At 42.9% G+C, this 20,945-nt stretch overlaps 1 long non-coding RNA gene across 2 annotated transcripts in view; it reads left to right on the top strand.

The window, feature by feature from the left end:
- The window catches only part of LOC147338611 (uncharacterized), a 53,015-nt gene extending 33,453 nt beyond the window's left edge, over positions 1–19,562 (top strand). For both annotated transcript variants that reach the window (XR_015130172.1, XR_015130162.1), the window contains exon 4: positions 19,513–19,562. This is a non-coding gene — a long non-coding RNA (uncharacterized LOC147338611). The remainder of the gene's footprint in view (positions 1–19,512) is intronic.
- Positions 19,563–20,945: the final 1,383 nt, after the last annotated feature.

Below are 20,945 nucleotides of genomic sequence, written 5' to 3' on the forward strand. Positions count from 1 at the left end.
TGCTGTTTTTATGTAGTCTGGCATGAAGCGGTGCAAGGACTTCTTTGATTACAGTTCTGAGATGCTTGTCACATGACCCGAGGGGTCATGAAGTCAGTGGTGGGCATTCAGCAGGACCTTGGCAGAGGCATTACCAATTTGTTCATTAGACCTTTATATGGGTGTAGGTAGGGCTGGGCGATATGACCCAAAATTCATATCTCGATATTTTTTAGCTGGATGGCGATATAAGATATATATCTCGATTTTTTTTTTAAGCCATAAAGTAAGAACAAAAAGAGAGTTCTTAGTCAAAGCTGTGTCCCAGATGTCACACAGGCACTTTTATTAACATACAGCACAGATGTACATGAAAAATTACTCAAAATTAAATTATGAGCATTCATTAAATAATAATGCTCCATAAATAAAAGAAAACAAGGTTGTTTTTGTGCTAAACAAAGAGCTCACAATTGTGCAGTCAAAATGTAAACTAAAAGACGCTGAGCGTAATAACAAAGACAGACAGATTTCACAGCTGCTCTGTTCCCAAGTTTTACTGTGTGACTGATAGCCTGGAGTTTGAAATCCGCTTCATAACCACGTCTCTTACAGGTGCCATTTATGGTCCTTATACACACACAATACGGTAATATTACGTTGATGCACAGTACGTATCACTCCGCGAAGCTCCTCGGTAGCCGTAATGCGCCGACAATCTATCAAGCGGTGCAGCTCCGTAGCTTACCAAAGTCGTACTCAAACATTTTTGACAGATTGCTGAGCGCCGTGTACCACATAAAATCAGTTCGCGGCCATCAAGCACAACCAGAATTCATACATAAGGCGCGCTATCAACTTTTGAGAGAATGAAAGGATTTTAGGGTTAGCGCTGTTAGCTCGTTAGCATGTTTAGCTCGTTAGCACGTTGACGCCGTCCAGCCCCACGCATGGGGCGATGCGCAGTAACTCGTTAACGGAGATTTGCCGTGTCCGTCTTGTCGCTGCCTGCATGTGAAGCGATGGGGGAGGAGGGGGAGTTGTCTTCAGTGAAGGTGAGGCGGAGTAACGTTGCGTAGAGACAAAAGTGGACGAAAGAGAGGCAAACTTGCGGCTCCACAACTATAATTATAACGTAACATAGACTATATCGATATAAAGGATATTGTCACATCTTATATCTCGTATAAAAATATATCGATATGTTTTAAAAACTCGATATATCGCCCAGCTCTAGGTGTAGGTCAGTGGGGCTCTGACAGGTGTTGTTGAGATGAACGACTTGGTTGTAAACTCGCACACATTTCGATCTTCACTCGTCAGTGAGGGCAAACGCTTCCAATAGAAACAGTAGTCATGGAAATGAGGGTTACTAACCCTGCCATGCTTAATTCATAAATCAGCTTCTGTGACCGCTAATGAAGCCAGTGTTTAGCGGAAGAGTTTTTCCATCCAAGTGTTGTTTTTTTGACACAAGAAATAATATCAGTGGAATAACTTTCCAGTCCTTTGTCAGATGTCTGACAGCTCTGAAGTGAAGTCCTTAATGATTTGTATAATTGTAATCATCTTTCTTTTTTCCATTTTCCATTGTCTTAGGAACTCCACTGTCAGAATAATTTCATTTTAAACATTTAAATAATTCTCTTACTACGAACACAACCCAAAGAAATACATTGCAGTTCACATTGTACTTCACTAGAACTCCAAGTTAAAAGTCAAGTCTTCCAGTTAGACCATGTCAAGTCTTCATGTAGCCTTATATTTAACAATTGTATGGTAATTTATGGTAATAACAGTTGCCTCTAGATTAAAGAATGTCACGGCTTTAAAGTGTTTTTTAAAATTAGCTAAAACAGAGTCAGCTTGGACATTTTAAAACTGTTTTTCGGTGCTACAGTTGAGTGCTTAATTATCCCTAATTTCCTCTGTCAAATTGTCTTCATCTGCAGATGGGGAATGTTTGTCAAAAGGAAGTACTAAAACACATTCAGAGCCAACTGAAGCCGTGCAGCAAAATGATTGCAACTAGTACGTTGAATTATAAATAGCAGCTGCTTTCAATTTGCTGAAATTAATATTTTGAAAGAATGTATTTGGGGAATACAGTTATTTGCTTCCTTGCTGAATGCTTAATGAGGAACTGATGCCACACTCATGTTTGCAGAGTAAACATGAAGTTACACCAGCAGCCATTTAACTTAGCTTAGCACTGGGGGGAAAGGCTAGAAACAGCTTTACTAAAGCATAAAAAAACAGGTTTACAGCTGCTTTCTTTCTTTCTTTGACTGGATCTGACCCGAGATTTAGTCCTGTGCACTTAAGAATTCATCCTATTACTTTTATGAGCAATCATAAATAAGCACTGGAGACTCAGTTCCACTGGCTTTAAAGGCAAGTCCTAAAAATTACATTGTGCACAAATGACTCATGAAATCAGTTAAAGAGACTGATACAGTAAAGAAAAATTCTTGTTACTTTACAATAATTAAAATAAAAATAAATCAAAATAAATGATCAAACTAAAATTTTGGCTAGGGAACTGTGTGGCAGCGCACCTAAATAAGATCATGTCTTAGAGGTACACACTGTCATTTCCTGTTATTTTCTGATTTCTCCAGTTTAAAACATTATCCTCGTGTGCACAGTAACTAGTGTTTTCATTGTGCTGGAAGTCTATAGCTCTATCTGTTTGGAGATATTCATATGGATCCTGCTGCTATATGAGGCTACAGTGAAGAAACATCTGAATATTAATCCAGACAAATGATCTGTGACACTATATTACCTATAATTTTCAACTAGTTGTCTCTGCTCCATCCACAGCAGGTCTGTGCTCTATGTTTGGGGCCTGCCCCACAGTTTGAGAACCACTGGTGTACACATATCGCGTATTGTTATTTCGGTAAGCTCTGTGTATCTTCATTGTGTAAACACTGGAGCTGAAATGTGGAAAAAGCCTGATACTCAGACTTTGTCCAGTCTGCAAAGAAAGGCTGGTTAACATATAAAAGGAGGGACTTTGAAGCTGAGACATAGCCTGAGAGCTGGTGTCTTAAGCGTGACAGTTTGCAACCCTGGTATAAACATTTTCCTTTTTTCATATTCTGTACACAGTTCAGTTCTGTTTACTTTAGCTCAAGGGCTTTAAAGTCACTGAAACCGAGTATGTGGTACAGACCCTGTGGAAGCTCCTCTGAGACCAACTTAGCTTGGTGTGCTTGCTGATTCAGGGTCATGCACCTTTGTGTGTCTGGCAGAAACACAATGAAATATGAGTTAAAGTTTGTCAGAATCCAAAGAACTTATTGTGCTATGCCCATCTTTTGAAGTCTTCTGTATTTTGTGTTTTATTGTCAGTGAAGTGTAAACTCAATAAAAGTAATGAACAGCAAGTTTATCTCTGCATCACTGAAGTAACAATTTTCATTTGATGTACTGTCTATCTTACTCTTATCTAAAGTGACTGAGTGGGAGAACACATCAAGTGCATTACTGTAATAATCGGGGACTTAATGTTGTAATATTCCATTAAAGTTGGGCACTTTGGCCTGTTAGAAATCCTGCACAGAAGAACGTTCCAGGAAAATTGAAGGGGGGAAATGAGTGAAGCATCAAGAAAGGTTAAGAAAGGATTATTTTACCATATAAGAGGACATTAGAGTAAGTACGGGACCAGGGGAAGCAAGTGACTGGAGCGCATACTGTGAAGATGATTTCATACAAGCAAAAAAAGTGTTTGCAACCAAAAGTTAATAATCAGGTCATGCAAGGCAAACATAAGACGCAGTTCTGTCATGTTGAAAGAGAGAAAATATGATAAGTATGTTTAACAGGAGCACAGAGGTTCAGCTTAAAGTTATGATTATGACACAATGAAAACGTTTTTAGTATAAAATCCCTTAATTAAAGATCCCATTCTTTTTCGTGGGACTTTCTCACCATTTATTTAGTCTATAGATTTAGCCGCTCTTTCATCACCACACAATGGATGATTTTCAGCTATAAAACACAGATCTTGATAAGGCGTCAAACGTTTGTCCAGAGACATTTCAAACAATCCCCATCTTGAAAGAGACAAATTATCAGCTAGCCTGCAATTAAATTGGATGTCATTTGTAGTGAAAAAGAACTCAAAGAGAAATAAGTGACACATTATAAAACTATCTAATTGTCTCGGTTCATTGCACGTTTTTTTTTTTCTATTCTCGCTGATTTATGTCTTTCCCTGCAGTACTTAGCATGTCTGTCAGCGGCCATAGGTTCTGACAGAGTGTCCTCGAGCAAAACAAAACCTGTTTATCTTGGAGCCCACTCTTCCTTAAATTATACTTTGTCTGTTGAATTCCTTGAATATAACTACAATCCTGTCCTCTGAATCAACAAATATTTCCCCATCCTTTCTTTAATGTGAATCTTATCTGGTACATGACCACTGATCCAAAAAATTTGGCTTATTCTTTCTTAGCGTAAGCATGTACTGGATTCGTATACAGTACATGCAGATTTAAAAACAACCCAGATCAGATTGTAAAGGTTTAGAAAATAATCCACCTCATTTTTTTCTTTTTGACGTGGGACAAGCTGTTATTTTGGTTGTCTGTTACAGGGTTTGTGTCATTAAGCTGGACAAAAGACTCTTGCTTTGTTTTAATTGAACATAGGTTTATTTTGGGAACACTGATTCATTGTTCATTTGTCTGCATCACTTGGTAGATATTCATTAACACAAAAGAGACATGCATCAGCCTGTTCTAGTGCGAGTCATCTGACGGCATTTGTTTCGGTTTACTTTGTTTTATGGATCTGGATGTTTCTCACTGCTGCCCACTATGTAGGACAGGTGCTATTCCACCGTTTTTTAAATTTAAATCCTACAGTGTACAGTTCACCTTTGCTAAACTCTAGGGTATAGCGGCATATTGGAAAAATACAAGTATTTTAATTTGTTAAACCATTTATGCATCTAAAAAAGAACATGGCAACAGAGATAGATTTGCAAAGATCCAGTGAACAACCCAGAACACTTTGTTCTTTGGGAAGACAAAAGTAAAGTGGCCATAATACATTGCATTACATTTACCAAACGTAGCATATCAGGACCTCATGGGCTTTAGGCGTCTTTTGGAGCTATAGGACCTAGCAATGTTGCAGTCTCTGAGCCATCCACAAACTTCTCTGTATACCTTAGTATTCTAGCGTCAAATGTAAGACCATCTGTGCAACAGCTTGGCCCAAATTGGGTCATGGAACAGAACAATGCTCCCAATCACACCAGTAAGTCTACAACAAAATTACTGAAAAAGAATCAAGGCAATGGCTGACTCGTGGGATGTGCTCTTTTACAAGTCACAATTTTCTTTTGATTTTTTTACAAGATGATAATTGCAGAGCACTGTCTGTTTTATACCTCATGAGTTTGTCATGATTTCCAAATGTCTAAACTTAAGTCAGAGATAATCTTATTCTCCCTCTCACACAGACAAAAAGCTTCCTCTAACTTTAGGTAATTTCAGGTAATTTGGTATTATACCACGCCCTAATGATTACTGATGTATATTATCATTGAATGAAATGTGCTTAGTGTGCTTGAAATTGAATTGGGAGGCGCACATTGGTTTTGACGCTGCAGGGCAAATACCGAGAGTCATTAGACGCGCTTCTGAGATAAAAACGTAAACTCTCTCGTTGTAGATTCAGCTCCCTCTGGCAGATAGTGCCTTATTAGGAAAATATTGTCTGACTTGTTTGTTCGCTCCAGTGTACAATTATCTCCACAAATATAACATACTAAAGACACAACAGTGAGAATAGCTTCAAGTCAGAGAATTTTAAGAGGTTGCGTGAACTTCCTATACTTGTAACATCGGTAATCCAGAAACAAGAATTCAGTCATTCATAAACCATGTCAGGTCAGTGAGACAGACACATTTGACAACAGTTACCCATTTTACCATGCATTTTATTTTAGAAGTTACAGACATATAAAGCCAGAATACATAAATATTGCAGGAGCTGAAAATAAGAGCAAGTTTTATCACTTTTTTCTGAATAGATTGCTGCCTTACGCTCTGCTGTCCTAGTTAACAGACCTGCAGGACATTTTTCCTAGAGGCCAAAGGGACAGTAGCGTTTACTCATGGAAATTCAATCTATAGATTGAACCACCATAAACACATAGAAACGTGGTGACAAACAGACAAAAAAGAAAAACAAAATAACCACAAAGCAATACACAAAATGGTCACAAGGAAGTACAAAGAGAAAAAAGATTAATAAAGATTTAGATTTGTAGTACCCCAAAAAGTTGATTCTGTTCATCTGGACATAACGAAACACTACCCTCAGATGGCATTTCCTGGTTGATTGAGCATGCATCAAGACAGATCTGTTGTAGATTTTATTTTCTGAGGAGAGATTTTGTATTTAAAACCAGAGCTGATGAGAGCAGTGACATTAAATGGAAACCTTAAAGTTATTGCATGTAGGTACAAAATGTTGACCTGGAAGTTAAACCATAAACCATAAAAGCTGAAGTCTAGTTTGACAGAATTTTGCATTTCAAGTACACCCTTTATGTGTGCACCTAATCTCACATACAGCCTCAGATGCCAGGCCCATTGGTCATTTAACAAAATTATTCATTAACTTAACAAATCCATGGTGTAATGGTTTAAGCATTCACACAACATAAATTGAAAGATCAGTGGTTTGTTCCTGGGAGGAAGCAAAGATCCGTCAGGAATCCAATGTAAAAAAAACACACCTGCCAAATCAAAACATGCAGAGCTACCCACTGTGGTGACCCCTTGTGAATAATGAAGCAGCCAAAAGCAGCTTTTAACAAAGATACTGTACAACAATTAAAACACGGCATCAATGGAGAACCGTGTTAAAACAGATAAAAGCATAAATATCAAAAGAATATCAACTGAAGGCCTGATTAAACAAAATGTTTTTGTTTTTTAAAAGACTCCACTGAGCTGGAGCGGTAAACTGTTCCAGAGCTTTGGTGCCACAGACTTACAGACCCTGTCGCCCCCTAGTCTTTATGAGGGGCTACTAATAGATTTTGAGCTTGTGAGCGAAGACAGAGAACAGCAGTGTGCTTAATAAAAAGTTGGGATAAATATTCTGGAGCTTGTCCATTTAGTGCTCTGTATGCAGGAATGAGAATTTAAAAACGAATTCTAAAATCAACTGGATGCCAATGTAAAGAGATAAAATAGGGTAATGTGAGCCCACTTACTAGAGTGTGTTAGAAGTGTGGCTCTCGGTAGGGGCCGTGCTAACACCTGCTGCTCTCTGGCAGCAGCACCATGCTCTCCCGTGTTTTAAATGCACCTTAGAACAACACGCAGCAACACTACACATGAGCGAGAGGAGGGAGGTTTGGGGTCTTCACACACCCCTGTTCTCTGCTGGCCATCGGGGCGGGGGGTGGCTGGGTGGAGGTGTTGGCCGTCCGATTGGGATCTGGGATGCGGGGCCTCCCTGCTGCTGCGGAGCCTGGGGCGGTCTGCTTGCCTCCACCCCGAGGGAAAGGGTAACATCTCCTGGGTCTAGGTGCCGTTTCCCCCTCCAGGGGCGAGGGTACCTGGACCTGGGGTATAGAGTTCGTTTGGGGAGTGTGATTGTGTGTCTTTCTCACTGTCCCTCTTCCCTTCTGTCTTTCTTTCTCCCTTTCCTATCCCTCAGTCATGTCTGTCCCGTCTGTAACAACTGAAAATAAAATAAAATAAATAATAACAACAAAGGTCGATCAAATGGACCAATACGGCAAGGCCGTGATGATTCATTTGGCAAAGTAAATCCATTGGGTATCCTTGTTGTTCTTCAGACAACAATTCTGACGGCTAAAGAACCAAATGGGACAGGCAAAAAAAAAAAAAAGAAGTGTGGCTGCAAAATGTTGTACAGAAAGACTGTCGTTTGTGTCTTTTAACAGAACTCTTATGAATAAGAATTAAATAAGTTTAAAAAAACATCTGGAGCTGATAGAGGTCGCAGTTAAAGCCCATTTTACAAGGGCAACTGTCAGCCCCTGTCAATCTGCCTCCATATCACAGACTTTGCAAATGCAGGTTGAAAAGAGACCCAGGCAGCAGTGGGCTTATGTGCCCGAAGGAACTGCAGTGACAGAGACCCAAGTGTCGAGTGCCACCGAACGTTGACTGAGTAAGATTACCCCAAGTGATCAATAGGCAAAGGCAACTGTTAATGATCCTTCCACAGGTTCCTCCCTCAATGTCAAGTTCACGTCTTTGTCTGAGGCTGTGTGTGTGTGTGTGTGTGTGTGTGTGTGTGTGTGTGTGTGTGTGTGTGTGTGTGTGTGTATTACTTCCTGTTTTATTTTGCAGTCTCCTGTCTGGTTTGTGATGCTCAGTTTTGCTTCCCCTGTCTCGTTAGTTATGATGTAGTTTAGCACGTGTCTTCACTTTCCTTAATCACCCTCTTGTGTATATATTGTCTGCATCTCCTCTGTCTGTTGTTGGTTCTCCTTCATTGTGGGTGTTGTTTCCATCTGTCTGTCATTTCAGCTTGTTGTCAACTCTGTAGTCAGTCGGCCAATTAATTCTGTCCTCTGTTATAGTTTTGCTTTTGTTTTTCTTGCATTTTTTTTTGCCAGCAATAAAGCTGTGATATTTGGTTTTATTTATGTCTGTTGAGTCCTTCATTCTACTCCCTGCCCGCCACTTGCCCCGCTTCACATGACACGTTCTAGCAACAAAATCCTTATTCACCTTCATCATGTTATTCATTAAAACACAGACACATGTATCTCACAGTCATTATTTAATTTTTATTGTATGTGTACAACTGCAGTGGGGAAGAGCCATTTGTTCAGGCTTAGTGCAAACTGTATGCATAAACATGGCAAATAAAAATGCATAAATTCTGTGTGCATGTATATGTACAAGAAATTTCTCTTAGAAACACTGTTTAATAAGAATCTCAATAAAACAAAGCACACAGTCGTATGTTTATAAATACAAATAACCTTTACTGCTACTTTCCAGCCAGCTAGCTTTTTCATTTACTTTGGCAGAGCTGATAAGGCTTTGTGCTTGTTGCAGCTCATCCAACTACTGATTTTAAGCATGTAATTTAATCCTGGGGTTTGCCAGTAATTGATCTGAGGGGCACACAAAATGTCAAAAAGCAGAAGTAAACTGCTTTCAGCTTTCAGCATTGTTGAATATTATGCAAAGAAAGGTTGATTAGGAAGTGTATGGAAAGAGGTAACTGTCAATACATTTGAATGTATTCATACTGGAGCATTTGAATCACATATAATATACATTTAATTTATTTTTACCATCCAATCCAGTTTTGTGGGTTTGTGTTTCCTCTCAATACTGGAAAATGTTATTTTCTTTTTGTTATCATCTGTGTCTTTTCTTTTAACTTACCAGCCAGCAACCTTACCAGCCCGTTCTCACTCCCGAGGCGTAACATGCCAACGTTTTGTCACATCCCGCGGCGTTCCTGAGGAACGTGAAAGGAGACCTTCGGCGTTCTTATGGTACGCGGCGGGTTATGGCTGAAATCCAGTGCAATGACGCTCCCGCGGTAATAGACGTTGCAGCCCTGTATTCCAGCCCTAAACCTAACCTTATCCCTAGCCCTAACCATAACCTTTTTCCTGATCTTAACCAGGACTTTAATGATGTTAAATAGCGTGTTTCTAAGTGATTTGAAGAAAAAGAGAAAACATGTGTAGATTGAGTCCATACGGTTGTCATATTTCCTCATTTTTCCGAGGTCGTCATTTAGGAACGTGGTGGGGTTGGTTCAGATCTCTAGATTCATGTATGTCCAAATTCCTTTGGAAAAATAAACCCCCACGTATAAGCTTAAAAACACTACAAAAGACTAGAACTGCCTAACTTTCAGCACTACTTCTTAGCCAACAGGCTTCAGTTTATCTCAGGATGGCTAAAACACACCCTCTTAGATGAACCTTGGCTAGATGTAGAACAAGCACTCTGCAATAATCTAGAGATCTCAGACCTACCATTTATCAGCTCAAACATCCAACGACATGAATGCTTTAAAAGCAACAGCATGGTGGGAGTTTCTAAAATTGACGGCGTCTTCATTAATCCCATGCAAACGTACACCTATCTGGAACAACCCTGACATATTACAAAACAATAATATGATAAACTTTTCAGATTGGAGTGGTAAAGGAATCAAATATTTAGAACATATACTAGAAGGAACAGAATTTATTTCATTTGACAGACTAGTTACAAAACATGGGATCAACAAGAAAAGATTTTTAGAATATCAACAAATTAAATCCATAGTAAAAAAGAAATTTAAACCGGGTCAAGTTGAACTACAAACACCACCAAGTGTGGTTCAATTTCTTACTCTTAAACCCCCCAAATTACTATCCAAAATATACAGAATGCTTTCTAAAACAGATGAATCAATATCGCTTCCTATTGCAAAATGGGAAGCGGATTTATCAGTTAACTTAGACCTAAACTTCTGGTCTCAGATTTGCTTAAAAACCTTTCATCTAATTAGAAATCCCAGTCTTCAATTAATTCAATACAAAATATTCCATGGAGTGCACTATACAGGTCATCGGATGTTCAAGATGGGCTTTACGTCTACCAACAACTGCTCACACTGCCAAACCAATTCACCGGACAATTATATCCACGCTCTTTGGTTCTGTCCACCAGTTCAGAAGTTTTGGCGCAAGATATGTGAAGACTTATCGAAGTGTCTGAAATGTAACACTCCAACTTCCCCCTTAGTGTGTTTGTTGGGCAGCTTAGATAATGTCACTTCAGAAAAGAATATCGCCCATATGGTTTTCACTGCCCTATGCATAGCCAAGAAAACAGTCCTCATGAACTGGAAAAATAAAAATAATCTTAATTCTAACCAATATAGAAATTATCTATTAGATTACATTGGTGTGGGGGTAGGGACAGGCTTAGGGCGTCGGGGGGTTCCCCGGAGGCATCTTCCTTGGGGGGCTCAACCCGGGGTAGCGGTCATGTCCGGTTAGGGGCTCTGTTGGCTCTCAGGTGACTGTTTCCTCGCGGCTGCGTGCAGCGGGGCTAGGGGAGGGTCTGTGCTGACGGACGTGGGTTACTGACCTGGTAGCCTGGCTGCCCCTGGGATGGGCGTGAGGTTCTGGGGGCGCTCCGTCTCTGGGCTGGGACCCGGACCGGGCCTCGGGGTCTTGGGTCCTGGTTGGTGTGTTGCCGGGGTTGTGGGCGGGTGGGTGCATGGGGGCCTAGCCCTGGAGCAGGGTGCCACCGGTGCATCGAGCCACCTGGGGGGCTCTTCAACTGGTGGGGGAGATTGTCACATCTTGCAGGAGCTTTCCTCTCCTCAGGAGCTCCCTCTGCAGGAGGGGGAGATACAGAAGAGGTAGAGGAAGATTTCAGCCTGGGTGTTTATTGTCTTATGTAGTCTGGAAGATGAGTGGATGGTGGGGTGGGTGCAGTTTTGTCTGTGGTGGGGTTGGGTGGACTGTCCCGGGCTCTGTGGGGCCGGGAGGCGCTGCTGCACTGGTCCCCGGTCTGGATGGGCCTGGGCCCCCTTTCCCTGGCGGGTCGCGGAGTATGGGGGTGCCTACTGGGGTCAGCGGGGGAGCTCTTCCCTCCCCATCTCCAGCTGCCTCCCTCTTCCCGCTCCACCACAACCACCCACACATGCAGGACCTTGGAGTAGGGAATCCAAAGTACCATCAGGGTGTACACCCCACCCCTGGCGTTGTTGCCCACCTCTCAATTTTAAATACACGTAGACATTGAGGGCTAGCAGGAGGGACCATGCGCTTACCTGCTGCTCTCTGGCAGGTAGCTCCATGCCCTCCTGGGTTTTAAATGCACCTTAGAACACACATGCATCAACACTACAATGAACGGGTGGAGTGAGGTTTGGAGTCTTCTCTCACCCCCATTCTCTGCGACCTGCTGGAGCGGGGGGGCTAGGAGGAGGAGTTGGCCGTCCGACTGCGGTCTGGAGTGTGGGGCCTTCCTGCTGCTGCGGAGTCGGGGCGGTCTGCCTCCCCCCACCGCAGGGAAAAGGGTAACACCACCTGGGTGCAGTTCCCCCCTCCAGGGGCAAGGGTACCTAGACCCGGTTTGTAGAGTACGCTTGGGGAGTGTGATCGTGTGTACAGCGTCTCTTTATGTCTGTCTCCACGTTGGTTGAGTGTGGAGTAAGTGCATATGAGAGCATGAGGGTGGGAATGGATGTTTGTATCTGTGTGTGCCTGTATTTCTGTGTCTATATGTCAGGTTGGGTGTCAGGCGCCACCTCTCTTGGGACCTCTCAGGCCCTCCAAGGTTTGGAGGCCTATCTCCCCCTACCACCACTTCCCCTGCCAGTGGTGGACCCCCTCAGACATCGGTGCGTTGGTGGTTCTTTGTGTCCGGGGATGGGCGTCCAGGTACACACCGGCTCACTCCTTGGCGGCCGCTTATCGGGGCCTGGAGCCTGGGGCTCGCTCGGGCCACTTCGGAGGTGGGGTGCCCCCGGCCTCTCGGCCTGGGGCTCGGTCACTCAGGCACGGCTGGCTGCCGGCGGAGCTCACGGGCGCGTCACTGCAACTCCCCCTGGCTTCTGCTCCGCGGCTGCTGAGTGAGCCCTCATCTGGGACTCTCCTCAGCTCTTTCTGGGACAGTGGCGCGGCTGCCCCTCTGTTGGTCTTCCTTGGTCTCTTGTGTTCTGGGGGCCTCTGGATGTCTGGAGTTTTGATCTCCTCCATACCTGCTTCATGCCCTGGAGGACAGGGCTGTGGCCCCCCCACACCCTCTAGCAGATTATTACATGAAGGAACCTTTTAAAAAACAAAAAACAAGCGCGTCCATGCTCACAGGTGTACACACGGGTGATCACACCCACAAACTACACCCTTTTTGGCTCCTACCTCAAAGCACACTGTGTTCTGTTGATCTTATGTGCTGCACAATAATGTTTAATATTTAGTATTTACTGTCATATTCCCATATATCATTGTGATGTTGTTTATTCTATTACTCTTGTTCTCTTCTGCTTGTTTTCTTTTTTTCTTTCTCAGCAGGTGATCCAGGTGATTGATATATGCATTTTTTTATTTTTTTTTCTGCTCATTCTGTTTGTTTTTGTCTTTTGCCCTTCTCCCCCGTCCCTCTTCTCAGCTGTTTCTCTTTCCCTCTTTCTTTCTCCCCTTCTTTCCCCCAGTCAAGTCTGTCCCGTATTCCGTAAGTGAAGAAAAAAAAAAAAAAAAAAAGGAACGTGGTGGGTAGCCGAAAAGGTAACATGTTGACGATTTGGCACCTAGCGCAAAATGTTACGCTTTAGGAGTGAGAACATGTTGACCTTACATATGTACACGTCATGGTAAAGTTGGTGTGCAAGGCTGTGTAGGTACATCTGGTTTAAAGAAACACAATTGTCAACCAGATGTAGACGTACAGTAAATGAGTGGTGCTCAAAGAGGTTTTAATTTAGTGTAGCTGAGCATACTGTGGAGCATTGCAAGGAGATGGATGTTTTTCCACATTACAAGATGCATACAGATAATGGATGCAATATAGAAAAGTTACATTGTTATTTTTTTACCCATATTTATGCATATTAAATGTGGGGATTTTAAAAGCCTTACTCTGTGTCTTTCGTTGACATGTTGTCACACTGTGCTATCCAGTATCACATATTAACTTAAGCATATTTAAATGTTGGTCAAACAAAGGCAATATTGTGACTGAGGAAGATCTAAAACATGTTAATGCCTGACTGTCACAGTAATGTCTTTCATGTGTTATTTAATTGAATGTCATTCAGGATTTTGCAAAAACATTAATTTCACTGATATACTGTTTGTCCCTCACAGCCGCCTTATTGTCAGATTTCCCGTCAACTTTACACAACAACAAATATTAAAAAAGGGCTTCATTTAATTGAGTGGGATGTCTATGTTTGTGCACGTGACAAGCAAGGGTAATTTCATTAACACATAGTCAGGATCAGACGGTAGAACGTTCTGAGTTCTTCTACACATCTGAAAGGTTAGCCGCTGCACACAGTGTACTGATGGAATTGTTTGTAATAAGCTCAGCTTCATCAGAACTGTCAGTGCATTTTTATTAAGACAAGGTTATCATTATGCATACAATTAAATTTCAGAGTTGGAACATCAACTTCTGAAGGTTAATTTTCTGACAGCTCAAATAAACTTACCGGTCACTTTATTACTGTTGGTGCTAGTTCTGGGTTGGAGCCCAGTTTCCTTTTAAAACTGCCTTAATTCTTTGTGGCACAGATTCAACAAGGTGTTGGAAACATTTTTGTGTGATTTGGTCCATATTGACATCATTGACATGACCATGTCGGTCAGCAACAACACTGATTTAGGTTGAGGCATTTAAATGGCATTTAATATCCCGACATTTTTACAGTCTTCTGCTGTGCTGTTTTGAGGAGTCTGGTATGAGTTATAGTTTCCTGTTCTTAGTTGACATGGGTGGCACCTTTTGCTTAATCCCATATGTTTTAAGGTTCTATGTGTTGTCCATCGAGAGGTGCTCCTCCTCATATAATGAGCAGTTTTTTGAGTTACTGTTGCTGTCCTGTCAGCTTGAAACATTCTCCTATGACAAAGTATTTGGGTTACCCTTTGCATGGATATGGAACTGCTGTTATAAGTATCCTAAGGTAATAATAGAGCCTAGGTGTATTTTTCTTAATTTGACTGCCTATGGGTTATTTCAGTCTTTTTTAGGCTGACTTGTTTATTTTAGTGTTTATTTTATATTTTTCTTTGTTTATGCCCTCTACTCCCATATGTGCCATCTAGAAGACTAAGATTGCCCAAACAACTGCATTAGTCATCTCTGATAATTGGTTACCCAAAATAGCCACAGAAACAAAGAGTGCACTGCTCTCAGTGTGTGTGTGTGTGTCTGTGTGTGTGCGTAGGTTCAGCAGCAAGCCAAACTCCATTCAAAAGAACACACTGCATCGCCACTCTGAATCAGAGTGAAACTAAAACCTAAAAACAAAATAATACAATAAGTAAGGTGCTTAATACAATGATATAGTACTGCTCCACGTGTATCTGTTTGAGAATGCTTAAGATGTATTGTCTCTACTAATGTTAAAGCAAAGAGAAGAGAAGCTACAATATGTCAAATATAAAAATACAGTTATCAAAGCTCCTTTAAATGTCCTTATTTACTTTACAGCAGGTCAAGAGGAGCAATAAAAGACAAGGATATGTTTATATAATAGGCCATCTTATATATACACAACATGTGGTTACATACAGAACACAAACCTACCAACCTGTTACTAAAATCTGGTTCTCTACCCTTAAGTTAACAAGTTCTTACAGACGATCATTCAAAGGCATAATCAAGAAAGAGGTTTGCAGAAGATAATTACAGGAACCCTTCAGCACATGTGCACCTGCTTATCCCAGCTAACATGGCTCACAATTCGAAGTTTTTAACTCCGGATCCGAGCTGGCCGAGTGAGATCTCGAGGGAGAACAAAGGGAAGCGGCGGCGGCCTAGAGGGAAGCGAGCCGGCGTCAGGAACAGGCTGAGAGCTCGTGCACACCGCACACCTCTGCCTAGCATCCTGCTCGCCAACGTCCAGTCACTGGAGAACAAGCTTGACGACCTCAGGGCCAGGATAAAGTTCCAGAGAGACATTCGGGACTGCAATCTCCTCTGCTTCACCGAGACATGGCTGAACCCAGCGGTGCCGGACCACGCCATCCAGCCGGCCAAGTTCTTCTCGGTTCACCGCATGGACAGGACACGGGACTCGGGGAAGTCAAGGGGAGGCGGCGTGTGTTTAATGGTGAACAACAACTGGTGCAACAGTGCGAACGTTGTTCCTCTCACACGCTCCTGCACACCAAATCTGGAACTACTGTCCATCATGTGTCGTCCTTTTTATCTACCTCGGGAATTTACATCGGTCATTGTAAGTGCCGTTTATATTCCACCACAAGCGGACACGGTCACCGCCTTATGCGAGCTGCATGAGGCACTCACACAGCACCAGACACAACACCGGGACGCTGCGCTTATTGTGACGGGGGACTTTAATAGCGCCAACCTCAAACGCGCAGCGCCGAACTTTTATCAACACATCACCTGCCCCACCAGGGGTGAAAGGACACTGGACCACTGCTACACTACGGTCAAGGACGGCTACAAGGCACAATCCCGCCCCCCGTTTGGCAAATCTGATCACGCCGCCATCTTCCTCATGCCAAAATACAAACAAAGGCTGAAACAGGAAGTTCCGGTTCAGAGGAAGGTCGCGCGCTGGACGGATCAATTGGTGGCCGCGTTACAGGACGCACTCGATGACGCAGACTGGGGCATGTTCAGAAACAGCTCCGATGATGATGTCAACGTGTTTACGGAAGCGGTTGTGGGATTCATCGGGAAACTAGCGGATGATACCGTGGAGACAAAGACTATCACAACGTTTCCCAACCAGAAGCCGTGGGTGGATAAAACCATCCGCGACGCTCTGAGATCCCGCACCGCTGCCTACAACACGGGACTCATGACGGGGGACATGGACCCGTACAAAGCTGCGTCATATAACGTGCGGAGGGCGGTGAAAGAGGCGAAGCAGCGCTACGGGAGGAAACTAGAGTCACAACTCCAACAGAGTGACTCTAGGAGCCTGTGGCGGGGACTAAGGACAATAACGGACTATAAAGCACCAACAACCGGTATGACGAACGCGGCCGTGACTCTGGCAGACGAGCTGAACACTTTCTATGCTCGCTTCGAGGCTGCAGCTAAGGTCTCCAACAATGCTAGTGTTAGCGGCGCTAACGGCTGCAGACAGGAAGATACTGCCAGCACCGGAAACGTGCTCGTCATCTCCGAGCATGAAGTAAGGAGAGCCTTCAAGAGAGTGAACACCAGGAAAGCAGCAGGACCAGACGGCATCCCAGGTCGTATCCTAAGAGACTGCGCATACCAGCTAGCTCCTGTGTTCACTGAGATATTCAACATCTCTTTATCTCAGTCGGTGATCCCCACATGCTTCAAAGAGTCCATCATTGTTCCTGTCCCGAAGAAACCCCACCCTGCTTCTCTCAATGACTATCGCCCTTTAGCCCTCACCTCAGTAGTGATGAAGTGCTTTGAACGCCTGGTCAGAGACTTCATCATTTCTTCACTACCAGACACACTGGACCCACTACAGTTCGCTTACCGTCCAAATCGTTCCACAGACGATGCCATCTCTCATCTCCTCCACACATCACTCACTCACTTGGACACTAGAAGGGGGAATTATGTTAAAATGCTCTTCATAGACTACAGCTCTGCATTTAACACCATAATTCCCTCCACACTCACCACCAAGCTGGAGCATCTGGGACTCAGCTCATCTATGTGTCAGTGGATCTCCAACTTCCTAACTGGCAGACCACAGGCAGTAAGGATGGGCGGACATGTCTCAGCCTCCACCACTCTCAGCACTGGAGCCCCCCAGGGGTGTGTTCTGAGCCCCCTGCTGTACTCTTTGTACACATATGACTGTGTGGCCACTACCAGCTCCACCACCATCATCAAGTTTGCTGACGACACCGTCGTGGTGGGCCTGATCTCTGATAACAACGAGACGGCCTACCTGAAGGAGATTAGGAATCTGGAGAACTGGTGCCAGAGGAACAACCTCCTTCTAAACGTCAGTAAGACAAAGGAGCTGATAGTGGACTTCAGCACTAAGCAGGAGAGGAACTACCAGACCCCCGTCATCAACGAGTGCCCAGTGGAGAGAGTGGACAGCTTCAAATACCTCGGAGTTCACATCACGCAGGACCTGTCATGGTCCTGTCACATCAACACCGTGGTGAAAAAGGCCCGACAGCGTCTCTACCACCTCAGACGCTTGAGAGACTTCCAACTGCCCTCCAAGGTGCTCAGGAACTTTTACTCGTTCACCATAGAGAGCATCCTGGCGGGAAACATCTTAACCTGGTTCGGGAACAGCACCATGCAGGACAGACGAGCTCTACAGAGGGTTGTGCGGTCAGCTGAGCGCACCATCCGCTCCGAGCTCCCTGACCTGCACTCAGTCTACAGCAGGCGGTGCTGGACCAAGGCCAGGAAGATCGTGAAGGACCTCAGCCATCCCAACAACAGACTGTTCTCTCTGTTGAGGTCAGGAAAGCGATTCCGCTCCCTGAAGACCAACACAGAGAGACTGAGGAGGAGCTTCTTCCCGCAGGCGATACGGTCTCTCAATCACACCACCACACAGTACTGACCCACACATATGGTTCTTACACACACACTGGACTTTCTGGACTTTGGTTTTGCACAACACTGGTCACTATATTCTTCATTTCCGGTTAATACTTGTACAGCTGCTGTTATTGTGTATATATTTATTTATATTTAGATTTCTTCATACATTCTTATATAGTTCTATATTGTGTATTGTGTATTTTGTTGTACAGTTATTTTATTTTCAACTTTAATTTATATATTTTATCTTATTCTTCCCAGTTAAATTTACCCTTTTTAATTTTTCATATTTATTTCCTATCTTATTCATAGCCTTTTCCTTTTTTTGTTTTCTTTAGGTCACGAGCAGTTGTCCAAGCATTTCACTACATATCGTACTGTGTATGACTGTGTACGTGACAAATAAAATTTGAATTTGAATGGCTAACTTCCTGTTCTGGGTCAAAGTGTATGCCACATTAACAACAATTTGTTAAACCCAGGGCAGAACAAAGAGGTTTAATTGCAGCAATCGGGCTGCAGCAAACAACACGCTGGCGATCACAGTTTGAGAGCAACAAGCCGAGTCCCATTAGGTTTCCCAGAAAAATAAACACTTGGTTTTTTACAGCCATGTGGAAGGTGTACAGAAATTCTGTGTGTAAAATTAGTGTAGATTTTACTTGTTCCGGACAGACATGGCATCTTTACTCTATCATAACATTTTTTTTATGCATAACACCTGCCAAATGATTTGTGATACACTAAAAATGTAAAGCTCAGCACACAGAGAAATTCATTTTTAATTCCATTAATCAGTTAAAGCAGTTTGAGTTTGTGACCTAGTATGTAAGACACTGTATGGAGTCTGAGCTGCTACAGTCATGTTTACCTGTCATCACAAGAGGAGGGGGTGGGAACTGGAGGCCATTTTTGTTCTGTTTTTCAGGTAGCTAAAGGAAATAAGATAAAATTCTGCACAATGATCACAACTTTTGTTTCAACCAGTTTTAAATCATCAGCCAAGTTGTAATGACTAAAAAAATTTACTACAGTATCTAGTATAGTAAGTGCCCTATATAGATAAAACATACCAAATTGTCCAATTTAGATGCCCACTAGGACACCTTCATTCAGGCCTGAGTGTTGTTTAGGTAACTAGCTTTTTACTTGCTCTTACACAACCAAGGTCACAGGGCTTAGTCAGTCCTATCTACATGTGCTTGTTGAATTTTGAAAGATTCCTGCAGATATCCTGTTTAGGCTGTCAGATTTGGTACTCATGATTCATTTCCTCTGTGTACAGTTAAACCGAGAATGTTATCTGCACTCCTACGTGGTAAAGGTAGGCATGAGTATTCTTTCATTTATATTTATATTTGCTGAAAGTACTGAGTTTGTCCATTACTTTTGTCAAGAATTAAATGATTTTATAACTGATTTCCATTTAAATTTGGTGCCAAAATTATTGGTTCCCTTGATGATAGATTCCATAGAGTTTGGTGATTTTTTTAATACCAGCGTACTGAGACTGAAATTTAAAGTTTGTGCAGTGAAATTCTGAAATTCACACTTGGTTGCTTTAGACCAGCAAACTGCCAAAACGACTGCTTTTATTGGTGGTAAGACTTTCTGATGATCATTTAATCAAGTGCATTTTATGGGCAGAACCTGGATGTTCCTTACCCTATTAATTCCTATGGAAGAAGTAGATCATTCTTCACAGGACCATATATAGTCATGTGAAAAATATGTTCTTAAAACCTGTAGTGGAATCAAATAAACAGTTTGATTTTCATTTCATTGATTTTTAATCCACCGTTACTTTAGCTGGATTAGTACCTGAGGTGTCAATTTAAAGGGCCATCAGATACTCTAGGAGTTATCACAGCAGTAAATTATATGTATTGTGAGAGGTTTAACTAAAATATCTGATTCATTTTGCAAAATGGTCTACTGGGAATTTTTGCTTGCATGTATATACACTCAACAAAAATATAAACGCAACACCTTTGTTACTGCTCCCATTCCCCATGGGATGGACGTAGAGACCTAAAATTCATTCCAGATACACAATATAACCATCCCTCCCAAACAGTGGTCACAAATCAGTACAAATGTGTGGTAGTGGGCACATCTGCCATATTGAGATAATCCATCCCACCTCACAGGTGTGCCACATCAGGATGCTGATCTGACATCATGAGTAGTGCACAGGTGTACCTCAGACTGCCCACAACAAAAGGCCACCCTGGAATGTGCAGTTTTGTCTCACAGCAAAATGCCACAGATGCCACAAGCAATGAGGGAGCGTGCAATTGGCATGCTGACAGCAGGAATGTCAACCAGATCTGTCGCCCGTGCATTGAATGTTCATTTCTCAACCATAAGCCGTCTCCACAGGCGTTTCAGAGAATATGGCAGCACATCCAACCGGCTTCACAACCGCAGACCTCGTGTAACCACACCAGCCCAGGACCTCCACATCCAGCAGGTTCACCTCCAAGATCGTCTGAGACCAGCCACCCAGACAGCTGCTGGAACAATTGGTTTGCACAACCAAACAATTTCTGCACAAACTGTCAGAAACCGTCTCAGGGACGCTCAACTGCATGCCCGTCGTCCTCATCGGGGTCTTGACCTGACTCCAGCTCGTCGCCGTAACAGACTTGTGTGGGCAAATGCTCACATTCGATGGCGTCTGGCACGTTGGAGAGGTGTGCGCTTCACGGATGAATC

This window comes from Aulonocara sp. 'chitande type north' Nkhata Bay, linkage group LG1, assembly GCF_057382095.1.
Source record: "Aulonocara sp. 'chitande type north' Nkhata Bay isolate Kocher_YH1m ecotype deep benthic linkage group LG1, A_spYH_male_GT1.1, whole genome shotgun sequence".
Taxonomy (NCBI): domain Eukaryota; kingdom Metazoa; phylum Chordata; class Actinopteri; order Cichliformes; family Cichlidae; genus Aulonocara; species Aulonocara sp. 'chitande type north' Nkhata Bay.